General features: G+C 54.9%; 1 protein-coding gene and 1 pseudogene across 1 annotated transcript in view; both read right to left on the bottom strand.

The window, feature by feature from the left end:
* The window catches only part of CASZ1 (castor zinc finger 1), a 144966-nt gene extending 121568 nt beyond the window's left edge, over nucleotides 1–23398 (bottom strand). Inside the window, exon 1 of the mRNA XM_012791413.3 lies at nucleotides 23318–23398. The gene's annotated coding sequence lies outside the window, so the exon portion shown is untranslated. The remainder of the gene's footprint in view (nucleotides 1–23317) is intronic.
* Nucleotides 11985–12036, bottom strand: LOC142869815 (uncharacterized; annotated as a pseudogene).
* Nucleotides 23399–23763: the final 365 nt, after the last annotated feature.

The following is a 23763-nucleotide window of genomic DNA, read 5'->3' on the forward strand; positions in this document are numbered from 1 at the left end:
TGGGAGCCCCAGCTTCTAGCCTTGATAACGGGGGTGCTGAGGATGTAACATGCAGTTAACCACTGCCCTCTGTCCAGTCACCAGCCCTGTTCACCGCTGCCAAGCCCCTCTGTGATAGGTCCTGGGGACCCCTCTGCTCCCATAGCACACTGACCTCCGAAAGAGACAGAGCGGCAAGCCGGGAGCGGTACTGACTGCCAAGGCCACCAAGCACAGCAAGAGGGTGGGGCCCTGTGACACCTGGAGCCCAGCAAGAGCAAGGTGAGGAGACCTGGAGAGAGAGGGAGGCTTGGGCTGTTGTGAAACCCAAGGGACCTCTGGCTGCCTGGAGGAAGGAGGAGAAGGGGCATGGGAGGGAGAGAGGAGAGAAACTGGGATTAGGAGTTCTGTCCTGGCCACACGGCAGCTGGGAGAAAGAACATACCCCCCTCAGTCCTAGGCAGCCCCAGGGGGCCAGATCTAGGCCGCCACCATTAGCCAAGCACCCCCACTGGTCTAGAGTCCTGCTCCTCCACTCGCAGAAACTTCCCAGCTTGGGGGGAGTAAGCGAATGGGCCTCGTCTGTCCTAGTTTCTGGGAGAGAAGGTGAAGGACGGGGAGAGCCTCCCTGCTCTCTGCCCAGTCCTACCATGCCAGAAAGGGCAGAGTGGTACCCAGGTGCCCTACCGAAGCGAAGGCCCTACATCAAGAATGGATACCACGAGGTGCCTCAATGTCCCTGTTCGCTGGGGAGCACCTGGGCCCTCCTGTGACCCCAGAGGCTTGACCAGCTAAACAAAAGCAGGGTGTCCACTCAAAGAACCAGACAGGCGCACGCCTCCTCCCCAGCGCTGTCATCTCCAAAAATAACCCAGAGACACACGGGAGGAACAAGTTTGCTCTACAGACTCTTTCTCGCAGGGTGTCACGAGCAAGACCCCACACTGGCCACTCTTGAGCATGAAGAATCCCAACGGTGGGCTCCGCCAGGGCTGCCGCTTACCTGCCCACCCCCATCTCAGACCCTCTTCAAGCGGATCCCCCGTGCCTCTGCCACTAAGCTCAATCTGGGACTCCCCTCATTACAGCAGGGGGCCTCACTACCACACTGGAGGGAGGGGGAGGCTCAAGAAAGCTCTAGAACACCTGTTGGCAGAATCCTGGCCCCCACTCACTAAGATTCCCAGAGAAAGAAAGGAGGGGAGAGAGGAAGAGCCAGAGAGAGGAAGGGGCTGGACGCCCATATCATCATGCACCGGTGGGAACCCAGACCCAACCCCACGACAGATCCTGCTCGGTTCGGCTTCAATCGGAAAGGAAAGCTCCCATCAAACGTAGGCTGGGCAGGGATGTGGGCACTGAGATTAGGGATTTGGAAAACCATCTGAGGAACCTGGCCCTGGGAAGACAGCAACAGGATTTAATACCTTATCCTGGCTGTCTGGTAAACACCCTGAACCGTCCCCACACTCCGTTAGGCAGCCTCGGATCCTCAGGTGTGCCGGCGACGGGCAGGTAGAGGCAGACGTGGGCAGAGACAGGAAGGGAGGGAGTGTGGGCTTGGGGGAGGGGGCGGGGGTGGAGCTGGCCTGGGAGGACAGGATGGGTGGCAGCCCAGCCAGACAGTCAATGAGACAGCTGACAGGTGCAGGGGGGCAGGGAGAGGGAGGGGAGAGCCGGATGCCACCGTCACACCCCAGGGGGCTGAGCGGGATGAGAGGCAGGGTCAGAGGCTGGTGGGCAAAAGGCCTAGGCATTCCGGCCTCCTTTTCTCCTGGTTACAGGGGAAACTGGGGAGGTGCCAAGGACCAGGCAGCAGCCTCCCCCAAACCAAACAGGACAAGGCAGCAGGTCCCCTGGTGGCCTTTTGGGTTACCCTCTCCCCAGCTCACACACACACACCCCATGCCAGAAAGAAAGTCAAATCACTCAAAATGGAGCTCCCTTCTATCGCAGACACGTGTTGGAAGAGGCCGTGAGGGTGGGGAACAACCCGGAGCGGCAGAGAGGCCTTGACCCTCCAGAGATGGGCTAGGGAGAGTGGAGAGTGGACAGGTAAAAAACGGGTTCCCCAGGGAACCCCGGCCACTCCTCACGCCGTCCAGCGCGACCCATCTTATCTCTGACGCCAGCGCAGAGTCCGAGCCCGGGAGAGCTGGCAGGTGCCGATGCAGAGGCCAGGCACTCCTGGTGCCCCTCCGCCACCGTGCCCACGAGGGGCACCCCACTAATCCTCTTTTCCCATTTCTGTCTGCTTGCTGATGTAATTACGGTTTGGGATTGAAATCCACCCAGAGTGTAACCCCCCTGCCTGATGCCTTCTCTAAGTCCTTGGGTACACAGCGGTGCAGCTCCCCACTCTCAGAATGGGAAACCATTTCAGAAGCCAAACAACAGGCCACTTACAAATGTTCTCATCTCTGACTCCTTTCAGCAACACTCTCGAACCTGCTCTGGCCGAGGCCGCCTCCGCCCGCTCCAGGCCTCCCTCTCTGCCCCTCAGCCACCAGCCCACAGCCACCACGGCCTCCTGGGTACCCAGCAGAGGAGAAGCAGAGGTTCCTGGCCTGTCATGGGGCTGGGCTTAGGGTCCCTTGGCTTCTGCACATTCCCTAAGCCCCATGATCCCAAGAAATCCCATCCATAGCTCCTCAATCCAAAAGGATCCCGACGAGGCCCAGATGGAGAACCTTCCTGCGCCATCGACAACCACACAGGGCTCTGGCCCTGCTGCTGGAGGCCGCCACCCTGACCCCCAGGTATTTCCACCTCCTGGGACCATGCAGATGCCTCTGCTCCAAGCATGACCCTGTAAGTCTCGAGGAGCCACCGAGAGAGACGCACGGCCTGTGCCCACCCTCCTCTGCCCCAGCACCAAGTTCCCTGCAACCCATGAGCAGAGTCCTGACGCTCAGAGCTCGTGCGATCTGCAGTCAAGAGGGTCCTCGAGTGTCCCGGGCAACCGTCCCCACTCCAGTTTCTCTTGCAGACTCCTCAGTCGCTCCACTCCGGCCTCGCCAGCGTCAACAGTTTGAATCTTTGCATGAAACACACACACGCACGCACACACACCTACCACTTGAACAAGGGCGAGAGAACACACTGAGAAAAACCCCACAAGACCTAGGGCCAGAGCTGGAAGCTGGAGACACACGCACACCGTTTCCCCACACCAGGCAGGTGGCCAGAAAACCCTGGGCAATACATGCCGCAGACTCCGCCAGACGCTAGAACACTTGTTCGGCTCCCTACCCTTTGGAAGCGGGTCCCCCAGCGCATCGCTCTGGGCCATTGCTGCTGATAGTTTTTCAGAGATAAACAAACTGGTTTGGATAAAACAAGATCCAACCTGAATTCTTCACCCAAAATGCAAACCGAGACTCTCCTATCACCCCTTTCTCCGCCTACCTAGACCATCATCCAGTTCCCTAAAATCCAGACAACTTGGGTTTCTTTCTTGTTTTAATTCAGTCCTCTGGCCTTTTGGTTCAAGGCCACTACCACTTTTGGGACCGTCTGGCCCAGCCTGAAGGAATGCCGCCGGCTTATCGAGGAGGCCCTGCTCTCAGTTTCTCAACTGGGCCCGGGAGCCTCTGTGGGGCTGGTTTCTGGCCTGGGTTCTTTTCCCTAGTTCCTTTTAGGCTCCGAGTTTCCTCGACGCACCCGTTTGTCCCCTCAATCTGCAGCCCCTTTCACAGGGACAGGTGCGAACGGGACAACTGGTCTGCTTGCCCTTTCAGGTGCCGAGGAAAGAGGCTGCTCCATTGCCCTTCGGGGTTCACCAGGTGAACAGAGGCCCAATGTCAGGACAGGAAGGAGGCCAAAGGGCAGAGAGGGAAGACGAAGCCCTGAGGTCTGTGGCCACGTGTCTCCCTGCCAGCTCCGTGTGCGACAAGCCCGCCTACACCCAGAGTCATTCGTGCCTGACACGCCCTCACCCACTGCCCCGGCCCACCCAGTCAGGCCCCCAAGGACCCCCCTGCCCTCCACGAACACCCCCTGCCTTCTGTCCTGAGCTGGTCTGGAACCTCTGCCGGGGCTCCTGCCTCCCAAGCCCCTATCAGTGGGGTCTACTCGGTCCCTGTAGCTAATTTACACCCGTCAGGGTTTAAAATAGCAGAGGCATAAATGAAAAGTCCAATTTCTTCAAATTTGCATTGTAAAACCATCCTTCAACTTCCTTGAAATAAATTTTACTATTTTATTAGTGCAAACAAAATGGTAATAAAACACTAATACAGCGTCTTGTATCCAGGGGAAGAGCTAAAATTAACATAGAGCGAGCAGTGTTTGCTATTACATTCAATTACCTTTTTACTTGAGATTTACATTCTCATCCCCTTAATCTCCATAGTAGTGGCTTCAAAATCATTCCTCCCAGGCTCTGCCCTTCCGGAGCCCCCACAGCTGGAAGCCAGGCCTCCTGCCCAGATGGTGCTCACCCCGGGCATGGAGCCTGCCCCTTCTCCACAGCTGCCTCCCGTCGCAGGGTACCACTGCTCTCCCCTGCTCGTAATCGTCTCACGTCTCGGCCTCTCAGTGCTCGGCAAGTTCAAACCAAAGGGCTCCAACACGACACACATCCAGACACGCAGTTATCAATACGCAGGTGCACAGGGCACGGGCTGGGGGCACTGCCCGCCGCGCCTGAAAGGGCTCTCCCCGGTGCAAGGCAGGGGCGGGAGCTCCCGGGCGCCCGGGGGAAACTGGCATCTCTGGTTTGACAGGTTGTGGGAGAGGGTTTGCCGCATGGCACAGCTGCGGACTCTGAGTGTGGCAGGAAGCTCCTGCAGTCCTGGGCGGGAAGGGATGAAGGAGCCACTGGGTCCAGCCCTCTTGCTCTACCTAGACAGCAAAGCTGAGGTCTTGGGACACGGCTCCCTGCCGGTGGCAGGGGTGGGGCTGGAGCCCCCTTGCCTGTCTTCCCATCCAGTGCTCTGTCCTCGACAGAGACATCAGTCGCCCCAACCACAGCCACAAAAATCTGGCCCTCTAGGACGGTCCCTTTGTCTTCCTGAAGGAGAGGGAAGCCCAACTCCACGTGTGGAACTGGCCAGCCCTGCCCTGAGCCACTGGGGGAGATGACCACGTTCCCAAGGAGCCCAAAGACTTGGTGCTAGTTCTAAATCTGTCTAAATCTGTCCTACTGACGAGCTGTGGGACCTCGGCTAAGCAATCTGCACTTTCTGGGCCTCAGTTTCTTCATCTGGAAAACAGGACAATCACCTGCGAGCTGCCTTCTTCACGGGAACAGTCCCAATGATGGAAAGATCAAGAAGGAGCTTCTGAGCCCACACGAGCCTCGGCAGCTCAACAGGGAATCCGTCCTGAGCACGGAGCAGGGCTGACAGGGCCGGGACCCCTACCAGGGCCATGGAGTGGGTGTCCGAGTCCCAGGCCAGGCCACCTCAGACCTCTGTGACTTCGCCCTGCACCCCCACACCTCCTTTCTCTTACTGGTCAAACCACTGCCAAGGAAAAGACCCCTACGTTATTCCCTCAAACCAGTCTGAGCAGATTTGGAAGGAAGAAGTGCCAATCAGCCCTTGGCTCCCAGCCACCGCACAGGTCCACTTGGAGGGCAGATTTGGGGCAGGGGACAAAGTGACACATGAAAGAAATGAAGGTTAAGACCTCCGTCAATTTCACTCTGCCTGGCTACCACATAACCAGGGAAAGAAGCGATTAAGACCAAAGGGACACACACACACACACACACACACACACACAACCACACACACAGTCCTGTATGCAATCACTCACACAATCTCACACATAACCACACACAATCACATGCAATCGTTCACACAATCTCACACACGATCACACATAATCTCACGCCCAATCACTCATATTCACACACTCATTTACACACATGACCATACACAATCTCACGCAATCACATACAGTCTCACACACAATCACATTCACACAACCATTTGCACACAACTTCACACGCACAACACAATCTTACAATCACACAATCTCACACACAACCACATACAATCTCACACATACCCATTTCCAACTCTCCTCTCCCAAGGTCTGTCTTTCTGAATCCGATCCTTAAATGTCTTCCAAAGGACAGCAGGAGAAAGTTCTATTCCGAACAGGTACAAGGCACACCTGTCCTTGCCCCTGATCCACATGGAATTCTGAGTCCCACTGGCAGGCAGTGGCTTCTGGGACACCAGGAGGTAGGAATCTTCTTTAAACTCAAGCGGGAGTGAGGGCAGAGGCTGCTGGCAGTGGGGCTGCCCCTGGCCTGAACACCAGAGAGCAGCCCGTCCGTCCGTGGGTCCTTGCTCCCACCGGGCCACCACCCCCAGCCCTTCCTTCCTGGGGCCCCCTCCATACCACTCGCGTCCCATTATGGCCCCCGAGGTGAGCGTCACGACACAGCTTTCATGTTCTGCTAATAAAAGGCAAAACCCACCGCAAGAAGCAAAAGCAGCAACCCCACACCCAAAATGCCAGGGGTTTTATTTGGTTCAAACTGGTCCTCTGCATTTTTTTCCTCCTTATTTTTTTCTCCCCACCGGTGAAACAAAAGAAAGTTTGTTGTTGAGGTTCAAACGTTTCTTGGGCCTTGTCCGAGTTCTACCTTGTTTTTCTTTTCTTTTCTGTCTCTCCCCTACCCCCACCCCGCCTTCCCTGCCTCCCCACCTTGAATAAATAAAGCGCCTGAAGCTGGCACCGGCTGGTAAGGAAAGTACAAACTATCTCATAATTTTATAATTTTTTTTAGCACACTGGCCTAGGGTTTTGGGCAAAGGACAAAAGCTATTGTTGAACAGCACAACACGAAGGTCTGAGTCACCGATACGCCTCGGCTTCTCGAGATCTCATAGGTTTCTGTGGCTGGCAGAGCCGGTGAGCTCAGCACCCTCGGGGGCCGTGGGTGCAGGCGCCCTCTCGCCTGGCGCTGCCCCGCCCCCTCCCCCTTGCCAGGGCTCCCTGCCGGGCCGACACCTCGGCTTTGTTGGTTTTTAATCATAGGGGGGAATTTAAAGAAAATGTTGTGAAATAAAAAACAAATCACCGTAGTCCCACCACCCTAACGCTATAATTTTCATTTGGAGGATTACCTTTCAAGCTTTGTCCATAAGCATTTGTATTTTTATATAGTTTCTATCATGGCGTTCACAACACTTGGCATTCGGTATTTTTTTTTTTTCTCCTACTCGTATAATAAACACTTTTCCATGTTTCGAAATCATCGTCAGGATGATTATTTGTATAGGTGACACAGTTATTTATTCCGCCGTGTTATTCTTGGGCTGACTCTACGAAGGGAGAGAGGGGGAGACCTCTCCTTGCATTGAATCATTTAACCACAGGATTCAAACCAAGGTGGGGGCTTAGATGTCTGATTGATCCCAGTTGCCTTGGCCGTGGGCACCTGGCCTTGGAGCGTGTACCTGGAGGATGGGCAGAGGCGCCACCAAGACCCTGCTCACCCTGAGCCGGGCCACAACCCCCCTGCTCTGGTGCCCGGAGAGATTCGGGTTCCAGCAACGGCCCTCATCCTCAGGTTGACCTTCACCCCCACAAACTGCCCTTCCTCTTTATAAAGCGCCCTGGTAGCAAAAGGCCTACGACAACACTCTGCTCTCCCGTTTTTATATCTGAATATCTCAAAGCACTTAGCAAAGACTTTCATTTTCTCATTACCCAAGAAGAGGAGGTCATTCGGGAAAATGGTACAAATATCCCCATTTATCAAAAGCAAGAAGGAAGTGAGTTAAAAGGAAAATTCTAGCACTTAACCGAGCCAGACCAACTCAGGGGAGAACACAGGGGTCTTGTGCATCATTCCAGTCACCCCGTTTGCCTTCTCCAGGGCGACTTCGGGGACCCCATTACCGAAAAGCTGGCTCCGAGCCAAAACCGGGATCCTATTTTGCCAAGAATCAATCACTCTCTGGTAGCCACGCCTTGGGAGACCCTATTTCATCCAGGGCTTCAACCCAAAGCATATTCTCTTATGATGGTAATTATGTAAAATACGTATGGTATAAATATATACAGTCACCGAAAGAAAAAAAAACACTAGAAGGAAACACACTCAATACTAAATAAGGTTGTATTATGATAGTTAAGTTGGGGTGAATTTTTTTCCTTTTAACTACTTTCAAAAACTGTTTAAATCACAGTTCTATTTTTCTGTGCGTGGGGAAAAAAGCATGCATTCAGAGTCAGACCAACCTCCGCTCAAACCCTGGCTGGGTGAACTCTGTAAGTCACCGGACCTCTCGGAGCCCTGCCTGCTGCTGGGTACGGTGGGAATCGAACCACTATCTGCCTTGGGTCCTTCCATCCCAGAAAAAGTCACAGCTCAGCTTCTAACGCACAGTTGGCACTTGGTAAATGTCTGTTTCCTCTCCCTTTTAATAACGTGAAAATGTAAAGTTGATTCTGCTTACTTGCTGCCCCTCGGGAGCAAAATCGAGACCCTGTCACCTGCAGCCTCTCCAACTTCCTCCACATCCTCCACCCGTCTCATTCTCCCTGGGCCCCAGCAAGTCCTCAGCACACAGACCTCGGGATGCTGGCCCTGCTCCCCGGAGACTCACCTGGAGGGGGAGGAGGGGGCTCTGGGATGGGAGAACGAGCCCCTCCTCTGACCGCTCCACTAGAATAGGCCGGGGCCAGCCCCTCCAGGCAGCACACGGGCCTCGTGCAACGATTCAGAGGACACACGGGGCGATCCCCGGGTTTGCACCTTCTTGGCAGCTGCCCTCCAGGAACAGGTGCCAGGCTGCAAAGGCCACCTGCTCCTGGGGGAGGGCAAGGGCCGCACACCCGTCTGTGAGGAGAGGCCAGGGAGAAGCAAGATGGCGGCCCGCGTCTGGGAGTCGGCCCCTCCCTGGGCCAGGCGCCTGGGCGTCCAAGAGCCCAGCCCTGGGCATCGCAAGCCTTTCCCCTGCTCCCTCCAGGGCTCTGTACCGGGCGGACGCGTTTGCCTTGCTGGTTTGGCAAGTACGCTTCAACAGACTTTTGGTGGCTACAGCCTCTGGGCTGGGGCTCCAGCCTGGCCTTGGGGGTCCTGGAGCCCAAACACAGGGACAGGCCTGACCCTCCACCTTCCTGCCTTCATGATGACAGATGGGGAGGACAGAGCAGAAACAGTAACAGTAGCAATGATAGCTACCCTCTGTTACCACGTGCCAGGCTTGTGCCAAGAGCCCGGCATTATTCCATTTAATCCCTACAGCAACCCCAGGCCACAGGCGCTATTATCAGTCCTCCTTTACGAACCAGGAAACCGAGGCTCAGAAGAGTGAACGATACGTCCAAAGTCACAGTCCTAATAAATGTGGAACTGGGGATTTGAACCCATGTACCTAACCACTATTCTCCCAGCATAGCTCCTAAAGCAGGGTCCTCAAACTACGGCCCGTGGGCCACATGCGGCCCGCCGAGGACATTTACCTGGCCCGCTGGGTGTTTTTGCCACCACTGCCTGTCCTGCTTAGCAGCCGACTAGTCCCAGGCCCACAGTGCGCATGTGTGGAATGTGCACTGCACTCTCCAACGGCCCTCCGACGGTCTGAGGGACAGTGAACTGGCCCTCTGTTTAAAAAGTTTGAGGACCCCTGTCCTAAAGCAAGCAGACTCCCCTAGCCTCTTCCAGAAAGGGGCACACAACAGCCAGCCCCAGCCGTGGGGGTGGGGGGGGCGCACATACGCCCCCACGGAGCAGGTTGTAATCTGCCCAAACGAGTGCTTTTCTGTGCTAAAGAGATGTCATTTCACAAAGCTCAGGTATGACGGGAGGGACATCTGCAAGGCGGCAGTATTTCCCTCCTGGAGCTCTTGGGGATGTTAAGTGGGAGGTTTAGGGACATGGGACCCTTGCCGAGGGCCTGGTACCAGTAACTATCTGTTGACTGCTTTACTGGTGTGGACACGGTGGAAAGGAGCATTATGGGGGTCAGGGCAGGTCCCCCGGCCCACACGAACCCTCAACACTGCAGGTCTTCCTTGCACTCCAGGGATAACGCCAACCCAAAATGGTGCACCCTTTCTTGGACAACTGAAATAGGTCTCTCCTAAGAGCCTGGATGCAGGGAGGGCACCAGACAAGGCCCCCACGGCATGGGCCACTGGCTCCCCAGTTGCCAGGGCAGAGGTCCTGGGACCTACCAGCAGGTCCCAGGAAAGCTGGTGGAGCCCAGCAGTGGGGCGAGGGGGGCGGGTGGGTCACCCGGGACAGACAGTCTCCAATCGTGCTGAGCACAGCACATGGCTTCATTCAGGAACCCAGAGTAAAATGTACGGCTGGGTCTAGAGTTGATTCAGCCCTTAACTCGTTCGGGATCGCTGGCGGCTCGGAGCCACCGAGGCGTCAAGGGGAGGGGGGTGGCCACCTGGGGGAGGGGGCGAGGCCACAGGGAAGGTGGGGGGCAGGCTGGGGTAGCAGCCCTGCTGATAATGTCGATACACACAAAAAGAAATCATAATTCTTTTCAAAATCCCTCTAAAACAAGCACTGGGAGTTTAGGGAGGGATGAGTGAGTGTGTATTAGGTGGTGGGTGGAGGGTGGCGGAGATTGTTTTCTACCCACTGCCAAATTCTCATTTACTGTCAGCTCCAATCCATTTGGAACTCACTGACTCAATTGCCTTTTCACGGGGAAAGGAGCCTGCACAATGCAGGGGACTTTTCAGCCCCACATTAGCACACAGGGCACTGGGCAATGTCCGGGAATAAACACACACATCCCTCCCAGAGGCCACCGCCCCACCCCCACCCCCAAACACCCAGCCAGCCCTGCTGGGCCACATCTGCTCACCCCTATTTTAAAACTTCGGGTTGTGTTTATTGTTTTTTTTTTCCCAATGGCTTGGCCAGTACAGGAGTGTGTATGTGTGTATTTGTGTATGTATGTGTGTGTGTGTGTGTGTGTGTGTTTACACATGGACACACTTACAATGTGTGTTGGGAGGGACAGGGTTCTAATCACAAATAGAAGGACATACAAGAGTTCATCCCGGGGCAGTTTCGAGCCTTGCTTTTGCCCAACAAAAGGAGGAATGGAAAGAAGAAATCCAAACTGGGTTCCCAGAAGAAAAGGATTTGGGGAGGTTCATTTAAACTAATTCTGGAAAGGGTCAGTTATGGATAAATGAGCATTTGGTGGGGGAGTGCCCCTAAGAACTTGGCAGTCACAAAAGCTCTTCAATAATCACTATGAACATAACATCAACGATTATAAGAATTACGATCACAATGGCGGTCCCCATTTCTCAAGCGCTCGCGCCGAGCCCTCACCCTACAAAGTGCTGACCGCGTCCCCTCGGTTAATGATCACAAGAACCCAGTGAGGCAGGCGCTGTGTACTGTCAGTCTAGTTCCACAGGATCAGAGAGGTAAGACCCTTGCCCAAGGTCACAAAGACCCTACGTGGGAGAAGAGGGGCTCTGACCCCATTCTGCCTAACTCCGGATGGGCCATCTGGCCCAGCGCTGGGAGGGAGGAGAGCGGCGGCCGGATGCGAAGCGGATGACGGCCCAGCTCCACGGAGGCCTTGGCTCCAGGTCGGGAGTCCCCAGGGACGTCTGGGGACATCCCCGCCGCCCAGCCCCTCACTGCGGCTCCGTCACTGTCCCTTGGGGGTGCAGCCGTCAGCCCAAGCTCTGAGGGAAGCACCCCTCTGAGAGAAGCTTCCAGCAGAACTTTGTGCAAGGGTGGAAACGTTCTGTCTGCGCTGCGCTCACCACGTGTGGCTCCCGAGTACCTGAAATACGGCTAGCTCATCGAAGAACCAAATCTTTAAGCTGCCACGAGGGCTATGGGCTACCGTGTCGGACAGTTCGGACCCCAAACTCTCCAGCTACTCCCTTTCCTCCCAGCCCAAGAGCTATTTTGGAAGTAAACTAAAATCTCATCAGCAGACGGGAGCATGGGCCCACCAGGAAGGCCCCCACCTCAGCCACCAAGCTGCTCTTCCACTCGGTCACAGCCTTTGTTTTTTTGGGTTTTTTTTTTTTCGGGGGGGGGGGTCTTCTGGTGAGGACTGCTAGACAAATTCTAAAAGAGCTGTCACACTGTCACAACCTTTCAAAAATAACCAGTCAGCCTCCAACATCTCTGCCTACCTGCCTTCCTCCCTCTCTTTCTTTGCTTTCTATCTCCCCTTCCTCCTTCCCTCCCAATTCCTTCCTTCCTTCTTTCCCTTCTCTGTTCCTTACTCTTCCCTTCCTTCCTACTTTTCTCCTTCCTTGCTTCCTCCCTTTCCTTCCTTCCTTCTTTTCTTTCCTTTCTCTCTCCTTCCCTCCATCTCTCTCTTCATTTCTTTCTTAGAAAAAAAAAAAAAAAAAGCATCAGTTTAATTAGATAAATCCTCCTAGCACGCGGCCTGGAGTTCGTCATGGAAATTAACCTGCTCCCAGATCGCAGATAGTGAAACAGGAACCGGGGTGTTTCAGCATAGCACAGTGAAATGGGAGAGGCCGATGGGGTTTCATACACCTCATCTTCCATAAGCGCCCCTTGCCCCTCCAGCGCCCCCCGCCCCACAGCTGTGTGCCCTTGCCTCCTTGGGTCACTGCCTCCACAGGACTCGGGACTCGGCCTCTTCTCCAAGCCCTGCTCTGGCCCCACACCCAGGCCTGGGGGATGCCCCTGGGGCAGGTGGGAAACCTGGGAGTCAGGGGCTAACAAGGACACTGGTCATCCCCAGCCCTCTGGCAGGGCTTAGCCCCCGCTGGCCTATTAATGATCTCACCCTCACCCCGCAGCCCCTACTAGGGGCGTGAAATAGTGCTCAAAGTAGAACCTCAGCAACTGTCACCTATCGTTACTGTCCTTTCGTCTAATCCTCACAGTCCACAAGGTGGGAATTCCAACTCCCATTTCGCAGACGTGGAGACAAAGGATTAGAGGAATTAATTTTCCCAAGTGGGAGAAACATGGCTGGCATGCGGCTCAGCCTGGCTCCAACTCCATGTTCTTACCCCTCTGCCAGCCACACCACCTGGTCATAAGGGCGCCCTCGCGTGCAGGACTCTGGGACCCTCCCAGCACCCAGAATCAGGCCCCCATAGCCACAGTCCATGGCACCGCGGGCCAGTTCCCAGGGTCTGCCCCCCGCCCCACTCCACCCCGGCTCCCACCCCAGACAGCTCCACGATTAGCCTCCTCAGCCCACCAGGCTCCAGCAACGCCCAGTCTGACCAAAACAGGAAAGAGAGACCAATGGCCCCTGCCTCACTTTGGGACTGACTCTGCATGTCGGCACAATCTTCCTCCTCATCCCTTCTGGACCCACCACTAAAAATACCAGGAGGATGCCAGGCAGCCCAGGCGGGTGAAGGTGAAACACAAAATGCTTAACTTCTGACCAACACCACATTGCCTCACATCCAATGGGATCCCAGCCCCAGACACAAGGAAAGCGAGCTCCCCATTCCTGGACCCACAGCAAGTGCTTCCATTTCCACCCCCCACGGGCCTGTAACTCACACCAGTACCAGGCTTGCTCTAGACAGTTCACACCTCTTAGCTCAGCTGATCCTCACATCAACCCTACAAGGTAGGCAGTATTATTCCCATTTTACAGATGAGAAAAACCAAGGCACAGGCTAGTTAAGTAACTGACGCAAGGTCACACAACATTGATCCCCAGCTAATTGGCCCCAGAACACATAATCTACAGTACATACAGCTCCTCAATGACCCTGTGGGCTCCAGAGGCACAAAACAGCTACGCACACCCACATCCTGAATGGGATCTCCCGTTCTGCCTGCAAAGCAGCGCCCTCCAGCTCAGCTCCAAGCTCCCAACGATGAGAGACCCAACACACAACGTGACACAAAAATGCAACCCCAGCACCGCACGCTCCATCCAGGCCCACGGCTTCCTAGAATGGAATTCACAGGGGTCCCCTTTGAGACTGATACCATATCATATAAAACCAGCTCATCTGACATTGGGGACACCCTGCACTTGACAACGCAACCATGATAAATTCTTCATTACATTTAATTACTTTCGAAGGACTTTCACAGCTATAAGCGCAGCCAGCTGTCAGGACACCCCTATGAGGGTGGCAGGGCCAGAGGCTATTTGACAAGAGAGGAAACTGAGGCCCAGAGAAATAAAATGACTTGCCCAAAGCCACACACACAGGGACTTACTGCAGAGCCAGAACCGGAACTGGGTCTCCCGATGCCTAGCCTACCAGGCCACATCTCGCAAGACCCTAAGAGTGGAGCTTGGAAAGGCAGGGCAGTGGACAGACAGACCTCAGTGGAGCTCTGGACCACCCATGTCTCACCTGTCCCCTAGCCCCAGCCAGAGATGCTAGGGCTTGATTCATGGTCTCCCCAAGGATCAGATTTCCCCGAAATTCCCAAAGGAGCTGCTGGGACGAGTGGGCCCGGAAATGGCCCTCACATAGCGAGCTGCACAGCTGAGCTCCCCAGGGGCGAGGGGGGCGGGCGGAGCTGGAGACGCTGGCACAGCCCCCGTGGGTACTCTGCCAGCAATTAGTGCTGGGGAAGGGTGCCAGCCTGGCAGAGCTCATTCCCCCACCCCTTCTTCTCATTTACACACGCGTGCGCTCGTGCGCGCGCACACACACACACACTCACCCACCCAGAGACCAGCAGTAGATGCAGCGAGGTTTCCTTTCCGTAAATCTCATCAGCAAGGCACACTCGGGGCACGCGATTTGGCCATTACTGGTCTTCAACAGCAGAAAAGCAGGATCCACATGCCACGAACCCATCCTGCTCTCCCTCCGGCCTTCCCACCAGCTCAGGCATCAGCCTGCACCCCTGACTCCCACATACCCCCTTTGCAAGCTCCCCTGAAGTTGCTTTCCAAAAGAAACACAGAGTTAAAAATAATTTTTTTTAAACTAACTACCGTAAGTCAAACCTGCATTGTGCTATTCTCCATGCCGACCTCTCTCCCCAGAGAAAACTATCCAAGGTTCGAGCATGACCTTGGCTAAGACCCCTCCTCGAACATCCCACGAGTCCCAGAGAACGTCGGCTGGATGAGGGGGAGGCTGCACTTGGCCTGGCGCGGGGCATCTACCTGAGCAGGTGGGGTTCTTCAGACCGCAGGCTGAGTGTTGGCCTGTGTCCCCCGTGTGCCAGTGTGACAGCACTCTCCTCTGCTAGTACAGAGGCAGGCAGGTGGGCATGGGGGTGAGGACCAATTTGGCCTCCTCCCTCCCGTGCCATCCCAGAGAACTGGAAGGAAGCCCACTAGAGCAAGGGACCCTCGGGGGTCTTAGGCTGGGTTTATAAGATCTGTGAAACCCATAATATTTATGCTTCTGATAAGATTTTTTTTATTAAGCAGATTCTCAAAGGGGGCACATGAGCTCAGAAGAAGGGGCGAAGCACAGCCCAGAGATCCCCCCACGGGCTCAGCAACGCCTCATGCCCAGGGGGCCGAGGATGGAGCGGGCAGAGAATACGGTCTGGACTCTCACCGTCCCTGCTGCAAATGTCCCTGATTGGCTGCCTCCCCCCTCGGGAGCTGCTTCCAGCCTCCTGCCCCCTTTGCCTGGACGCTGGTCACTGGGAGGGCTGGCTCCTGGGCCGGTGCCCTCCTGCCTGTCCGCCAGGGCTGCCTGCCGAACTGCGGAGGAATCACACAGCAGAGCCCACCAGCGGGGAGGAGAGGGGAAGCCAGCCGCCGCTCGCCTTGGAGAACCTCGTGGATCCTCTAAGCCACCTAGTGTCCAGAGCTGAGCTCTGGCCGCCGCTCGGTCCCTGCTGCTGCTTCCTAGAGCGGCCACTTCGGCCACTTCGGGGGAGCCCCAGGGGACAGCAAGGGGAAGCCTGGAGTAAGACAAGCCCCCTGCACCCCACCTGGGCCTTTTCCAGAAACCTGAAGCCAGGAGGCAGGGGCCAGGTTGGCTGGAGACACGGTGCCCTGGAGAAAGCAAAGACCCTGTGGCTTCTGCCCACACCCCCCACCCTAGGCAGGGCTGTTCCCATCACCCTTGCTCCTTGCCCCTAGCAAGTCACCCTATCTTACACATCCCCTGTGTCAACTCAGACAACCCATCCTGCCTGAGACGTCTAGGGGTCCCCCCACCCAGCCTCCAGGCCTTCTGCTGAACCTCCCAAACCCTGGGCCTGCCACTCCCCTAGGGCCTCTGGGTCCCCCACCTCCCACCCCCTCCTCTGCTCTCTCTTTTCTCTGTGTCCTCAAGACTCCTCTCACCTTGAGAAGTGTTAGGATTACCCAGCATTTACACTCAATGCTCTTCTTTATTCCTTAAGACTTATTAAGAATGATAATGAGTTCCGAAGGAGCTACACGTCCCTGTCTCTCTCTCTTCTCTATCCTTCCCTCTCTCTCTCCCCCCACCCCTTTGCTCTCTTTCTCTACGTGTCTTTTCTACCAAAGACACACAGGACAAATCCAGACCAAAAGGGGGGAAAAATTCCAACAATATGGAACAAGGGCACTTGAGGATTTATATTCAATAAATCCATCTGCCTTCTTCCCTATCCCTAGTTGTCTTCAATTATTCCAATTAAAAAAAAAAAAAAGAAAGAAAAGAAAAAAAACCTCCCCCTTCCCTTCTCATAGTCCAGGCCACCCCTCACTCTGCCGGACTTTGAACAAGGGGAACAGACGAAGGGCCCAGCTTGCCTGCAAAACCTTGTTAACGTGCAGCTCTTAAACGGTTGATTAATTTTTGCAGAATTTACGACAGGCTTTAGCTTTTTTTCCCCAAGCTGTGGCCTGAGAACCACAGCAACTTAACTTGGTGAACTTGAGGGGGGCAGAGATGGGGGTGCCCCTCTCCCCACTGCAGCGGCCTCCTGCCGCCGGAACCACAGGCATCCCTAGGACAAGAGGGAAGACGCGCAGATGCCACCGCCCAGGCGGGAGACAGACCCACTCCCAGAACGGCGTGGCACCCACAGGAGAGATCACCAGGCAGCCAGAAGCACCGCTGACTTTTGGCTCTTTGGGACTTTTTTCATTTCAAAATGAGGCAGCTGGCGGAGAGCGGGCAGAAAGGAAACAAACCCTGGGAGCTGGCAAAGATGCTCGACCTTGCGCCCACCAAACCACAGCGCGCATCCCGGACGGAGGGATCGGCCTTATCGGTCTGCCGGGCTGCCCTTCAGAGAAAGGGAAGAACAGATCCTAATGAAATTACGGTTTTTAAAATGTCTATAAATTAAATCTCTCTCTCTCTCTGTGAATCTCCCCCTGAGCTCCCTCGCCTCTACAAGGCTTGTTTGCCTCCCTCTGGTTCCCTCTGCTCATGTCTGTTTTTCTGATATAGACATCAAGAGGTTACGGGCTCAATTACAACTCCGTTGGAGTCTCAGCATCAGACTCGCTCGGCCTTCTCTTCTCCTCTTCAGAAACCAGACACCAAATAAATCTCTCTTCTTTATATTTTTATTTTCAATGCCAAAAGCCAAAAGATGCATTCCGTTGACTCACGGCCTTTCTGAACTTAGTTCAGATAGGGAGAAAATATTCTTTCTCATCGTGACCGAGTACAACATGAACGCTTTTCTCTTTATCTTGTCCCCCCCCCTTTTTTTAAGGACACACACAGAACCTTGGCTATTCGTGCAGTTTTTAAAAGGGGTGGGAGGACAGTATAAATATGCTTAATATATGTCTATGGGGGGCCAAGAGAGCCGCTGGAGAATATTAGTAGGACATCTAGCACATTTCTAAAGTTAAGAGGTGACATCATACAGCTTCTTATTAGCAAAGGTCCATTAGGAAAGGGCAGATCATAAAAGGTGATTTAAAAAAAAAAAAAAAGAAGAAAGAAAAAAATTGCTTCTACCTTCTCCAATGCTATCATGAGATACAGAAGAGAGATGAGCCGACTACACAATTTTGTATCCTAAAAGGCCCCCCTCCCAACCAAACAAAAAAAGTTAAAAAAATCCAGGTCGCAGTCAATCACCAGAGCTGTTGACTCCTGAGAAGCAGATGCCAGCTTCAAGTTGTAGGTCTAAGGGGAAAAACAAAACAAAAGCAAAAACCCCACTTTAATTCTGGAAATATTAAACCAGAGGGGATTCCAAAAGCTACTTTTCCTGGAAGAAGCACTTGAGACAAAGGCCAGAGAAAGCAGAAGCTGAAGGTGAATCAAAAAGAAAAACTTTTGTCTTTCCAATTAACTGGACTGGGAAAAAGAGGGAGGTTGGGGAACATGTTACTACCAACTCATTAATTCTTCCCTGTAAACAATTTAATTAAATTCTGCTAAATACAGGAGAAATACTCATTTTGGAGTGCTTTCCCCAACCTCAAAATCAAATTCCTTCGGGTTCCTCCCGCCCACCCCCCCCATACAAACCACTTCCCTTCACTCTGAGCTGCACAACCTTCCAGTGGATTTCCTACCCAGGCGTGGACTGCACTCTCAGGCTGCGAGAATGACAGCCTCATATGTCTGAAAGCTGACACTTCAGCTTTGAAAAGAAATGGGGGAAAATAAGCTGTTGACTTCTTGGTTAAAGTATTTTCTTGTTCTACTCATGTTCTTATGTCACTGGGCTAAAAAAAGAGAGAGAGAGAGAAAGAGAGAGAGAGAGGAAGGGGGGGAGAGAGAGAGAAAGAGAGAGAGAGAAGAGAATATGACTTTCCTTGAATGATCTGTTTAACCTAAGCCAGAGGAAAAAAAAGAAAGTCATTAATTACTTATGTGAGCTATTGCTTCAGAAAGACAATAAACCTGCCCGGTCGCCATGGATATGACATATTTGCTCTGAAAACAACACAATAATTAGCAAAGGGGAAAGATACAAGGAGAATATGCAAACTCCTGAGTTTAAAGCCACAGTGCTCTTTTCCACTTGTAAGCCTCTGTTCTGTTTGCAACCCAAATCAAACAAATTTTTAAAATACAGCAAAGAAGGAAATAATAGGAATGTTTCCTCTCTCCTCTGAGCTGAGAAGCAACAACCACTCTACCCGCTTTCCAACATAAAATAATATAAAAGAGAACCAGGATGGCAGAAGAGGGGGGAAAAAAGTCAAGTATTGCCTCTGTTTTATTTCCTATAGCAAGGGTGGAGTCTGGGTTTTTTAAAGTGTGCTCTTATTTAGCATTGGACCTTCTGGCCAGATATAAATTTATTTATGAAAGCCAAATGCCCTGTGTATGGCTCAACCCTCCCCAAAGTAAATGGAAATGTGGAGGGTGGAGGGGGGGGTCTAGTAGAGAAAGCAAAGCAGTATACTCAGAAAGCACCATCTCTATGAAGGGACATCCACTCCCCCTACCTCCAAGAAAATGGAACCCCTACCTTACTTTAATATTAAAAATGCATTAAATGGTTTTACCTACAACTTAGTCCCGAAGGATCATTAGGAAATGCAATTGCTTTATATCATATCTGTCAGTGTGATAAATATCTGAGTCAGAGTAGGTTCACAATTTTTCAGTGTCACAAAACAAGATAATTTTTTTCTGCCTTACTTTCTTAATTTACTGCATACCCCCCCCCTTGCAGTCACAAATCTACAGAAAAATACCTGAGCAAAGGAGAAGGAGAAAAAGTTCATATACTCTCATACACCAGACAGAGGTTACTGATATTCTCAAAAAAAAAAAAAAAAAAAAAAAAAAAAGCAGAAAAATAAGACTTTAAAATATTTGGGTGACAATTTAAAAAAAAAAATCTAAAGCACTCCATTAAGTTTGAGTAAAAACTCCTTTTCCCCTCTTCCCAGAGGCTAATTTTCCAAAAACAGATGGTCAGGATCTAAAAGAGAAGCAAATATACCTCAACCCCCACAGGCAGAAAAATCTAACTTTGAACTTCTTTTTAAATTAAAAATGGGGGGGGAGGCAAGATAAACTATTAATAAGTATGAAAAAATTAGCTAAGCTACAAGTTTTGTTTTTCTTATTCAAAAAATTCTTTAAATACAAGGGGAGCAGATATAAAGGGGAGTTTCATATTTAACTGACTTTCCTATTTTTTTAAACAATAGTTTGTGTTTTTTTTTAGATTGGACTCTTTGATCTTGAAAGAATTTTGCTCTTATATGATGGGGGGGAAGGGGTGGTGGTGAAATGATCTGTTTTAAATGATGATGCAACTTAGGGATCAAAGCCTTCGCTTTCTTCTAGCCATAATAAGTGTACTTGACACAAAGCGTGAGACTCCCGGGCTCCTCGCCTTCGTAAGAAGGAAATAAAATGCGCCGAGACTCAGAGCAAGACACGAAGTCTCGGCAAGGTGCAAAGTCTAGAAAACAAACAAACAAAAAAAGGCAAGGGGGAAAAGGAGGGAGGCACTGCCCCTTTAAACGTTTTAGTGCATATGGAGTTTGATTTCTGAAAGAGATCAGTTTAACATCTCCATAGAAACCAGCAACAGATTATCATCAACAGAATAAATAACTAGTCTAATAAATTAAACAGGAGGCATAAGATCGCTGGAAACCTGATTACTGAAGTTCTACAATATTCCCCATAAACTCTCCTTAACCGCCTCTAAGGTGGCTAACAAGATTGGGGGAGTGGGGGGGACGACAATCTCTCCAATTCGCCGGATTCCGGGGAGAGAGACCTCGGCCGCCGCGGGGAAGCGAGAAGTTCCCCACCCTGCCCTGGAGAGGGTCTGGGAGCTTCAGTGAGGGACACACCACAAAAGCCAAAGTTTGGGAAGTAGCAAAGTGGCTGGGGGTCGGGCGAGGTGGCGCGGACGGCCTGAGATGGCGCGGGTCGCGACGCCCGCCCGGGACGCACCGCCTGGCCGCCACCAGGACGCAGACCCGGCGCTTTGCGCTCGGGCTCGAACGGCCCAGCGCCCCCTCCGGGCACGTGGAGCGCAGCCCGGGCGCAGCCCCCGGGGACCAACTACCCCCCTCCCCACGCCCGGCGCAGCTGCTCCTGCTCAGCCGGGACAGCTCCCTTTAGGACGGCGACGTGTGTGTGTGTGCGTGTGCGTGTGTGTGTGTGTGTGTGCGTGTGTGTGTGTGTATATGTATGTTATGTGCGCGCGCGCGTGCCGTGGGGTGGGCGGGGGGGGGGCGGCGAACCAACATTACCCGGCGATCTGTTTTCCAGTCCCCTCGCGCGCTCTCACCGCGCGCCTGTACCAGCTTAGAGACGTCCTCAATTTACTAACTTTGCCCAGCGGGTACCCTGGTCCTTTCGCCCTCGCCGCCCCCCAGCCCTGTGAGCGTACCGGGTGTTGGCGGGACAAACGCATACACTGAGGGCCGCGCCCCCAGACTCCACTTGGGCAGCGACGCACCCCGCTCCCCGTGGCCCAGTGATCCAGCTGGGTTTGGGGAGCTCCGCACTCAGAGGAGGGGTGTTACTGCTGCTTTCCGGGCGGGCGCGCACCCGCACCCGTACCCTCCCCAGCGTGATTGGAAGGAGGTCCTCGCCGCACCCAGGGCCGGCTTCCCAAACTGTGACTGGGTCTGGAGGAACTTGTGTGGAGAAAGAAGTGGCCCCCTGTCTCCCTTAGCGCTCCAGTCCTCCCCCAACTCCGGACCCGGGTCGAGGACGACTTGGAGGAAGAATCTGCGCCCACCCCCTAGAGAAAAATCTATTATTATTATCTTAATCTACGCCCCCAAAATGTCCCTCCCGCCGTGATTGACGGCGCATACACCTGTTCCCCTCGCCGAGGATCTTCCAACGCTGGGGACAGACATTCGCCCAAAAGCTCCGCAGCGGCCCAGCAACCACCCGCCCGCCCGCGCCAGGCCAGCCCCCGCCTGCGGCCCCAGCGCGCCCCTGCCCGGACCTCGCCAGCCCAGCGGCCGCCCCCTCCCCTCCGAAGCCCGGCTCCCCGGCCCGCCCGCTCCGGCCGCGCTGGCTTCGGAAAGAGAGAGAAAGAACAGAAAGCAAAACTTCCTGGCGGCCGACGGCCATCAGCTGCACATTCTGCAAATGCCACCGAGTAAAAATAAACCGGCCGCCGCTCCGCCCGGCCGGCTCACCCCGGGCGCACGACTCGGCCCCCTGCCCCAGGAGCTGACTGTCGGTTGGGCCCGACCCCCTATTCCCGTGCGCCCCCTGGAGCCCCGCTCCCCGACACTCCTCCGCCAGCTACCACGCGCTCCTTTGCCAATAAGCCCGACCCCAAGTGACTGGGTGGCCCGGCTATCTCCCTTTGGTGTTCCCTGCGCCCCCACAAGCTACTTTTCACTCTGTCCTCCATCAGGTGCCTATTTCAGCCCAGCGCCCTTGACTTCAGGGCTCCTCCTCCCCAATTGTTGAGCTCAGAGGTCACCCTCAGCCCACCCAGCGGGAACAGACTCCTCCTGACCCTCTCCCATGCTGCAGAACCCCCCGGGAGCGCACCGCTCCACCAGCCCGCTGGCCCGCCAGCCCAGCGTCCCACGTCCCCGGGGCGCAACTTCTCTCCCAGCGCACACAAAAGCGGCAGCAACTCCCCCGAACTTTTCCCCTGACCCAGGCAGGCTCCGGCCGGCAGCAGAGCGGCTCTGAGCTGGTGCCCCGGCTGTGCCCAGTGTTGCCAACCTTGCCAGCCCTTCGCCCGGGGAGGCTGGGGGTGGGGTGGGGAAGGGAGTGAGGAGCGCCACTTGCCGCGCCTGGAGCAGCGCACTTGAGATAAACTTCCCAGGCACAGATGAAAAAGGGGGCGCCGCTCCCCCATCCAAGAAATCTCTTGCCTTCCTTTTCCCACCTGGGGGCACCCCTTGGCACCCCGCGCCTAAGCGAACACTGCCTACCTCTGTTGGCAGCACCTACACCCCATTACGGGGCACAAGAGCCAGATGGAGGGGTTCCCCACCCACCCCTTCCCCTGGGCAAAGTCTTGCAAAGTCACCCCAGGCGCCCCTCACCCCTGCCTCCTCTGCCCTGGAGAGCGCACGACCCCCCTAAAGCTTGGGGGGGAGTGTAAGGGGAAGGAGTGATTACCCTGTATTGGCGAACACCTGCCCCCCTGGGAGCCCACAGCGCGGGGGGCGCCCCCACCCTATTTGCGAAGTCCTGCACTAGCGCCTGGCACCTCCCCCTCTTCTCCCCTACCCCGCCGCCCCCTCAGTTGGAGTAAGTGACCCCCAGGAGTAACAGCCCTCCCCTCCCCTGGAGCCGCGCGCCGGGCATTTCCCTGGCCACCGCGGGCAACGCGCCGCCCCGCGCCCGGGTGCCAGCCCTCCGTGCCCCCTGCCTCCCGCACGGCCGGAGTTGGGTGGCAGCCGCCGCTCGCAGGCTGGCTGGCTGGCTGGCTCGCTCGCTCGCCCGCTCCCTGCTGCAAGCGGCAGCCCCGGGGGTGGGGGGCTGCACCGGGACAGGCGGCGAGCGGGGGAGGCGCCCCGGGAAGCCCGCGGAACTGGGGGGCGTGGGAGGGCCGCGGCGGAGGGAGCGCCGAGTCTCTTACCTGCACTTGGGGCGGCTTTGGGTGACTTTCCAAGTCCGGGGGAAAAATGTGTGTGTGTTTGGGATGGAGCGCCGCGGACGCGCATGCGCTGCCCAAAGTTGCCGGATCCCGGATTTTTCGCTCCCAGTCTCCGCTCTCGCCCGCTGTGATTATGGAATTCTCCGCGGCCGAGCGGGCGAGTGGGTGGCATGCAAAACCCGGGCCGGATCGCGGGGCCGGGCTCCGCTCCACCCTCACACCCCCAGACCTTCCCCTCCCGATTTCTTCCCACCCACCGCCCCGGCTGAGCTCGGCGTGCGCGCGCGGCGAGACGCGGCCTGCGGAGCAGCATCGGAGCGCGGAGCGCGCGGCTCCCTTTTGCGGCTCCGGAGGGTTTCTGCACCCCCTGGGTTGAGTGGAGGCCGGGGAAGAAGAGAGAAGGGATGGGGGGTGTTACTTTCCACCCG

Source organism: Microcebus murinus, chromosome 2 (genome assembly GCF_040939455.1).
Source record: "Microcebus murinus isolate Inina chromosome 2, M.murinus_Inina_mat1.0, whole genome shotgun sequence".
Taxonomy (NCBI): domain Eukaryota; kingdom Metazoa; phylum Chordata; class Mammalia; order Primates; family Cheirogaleidae; genus Microcebus; species Microcebus murinus.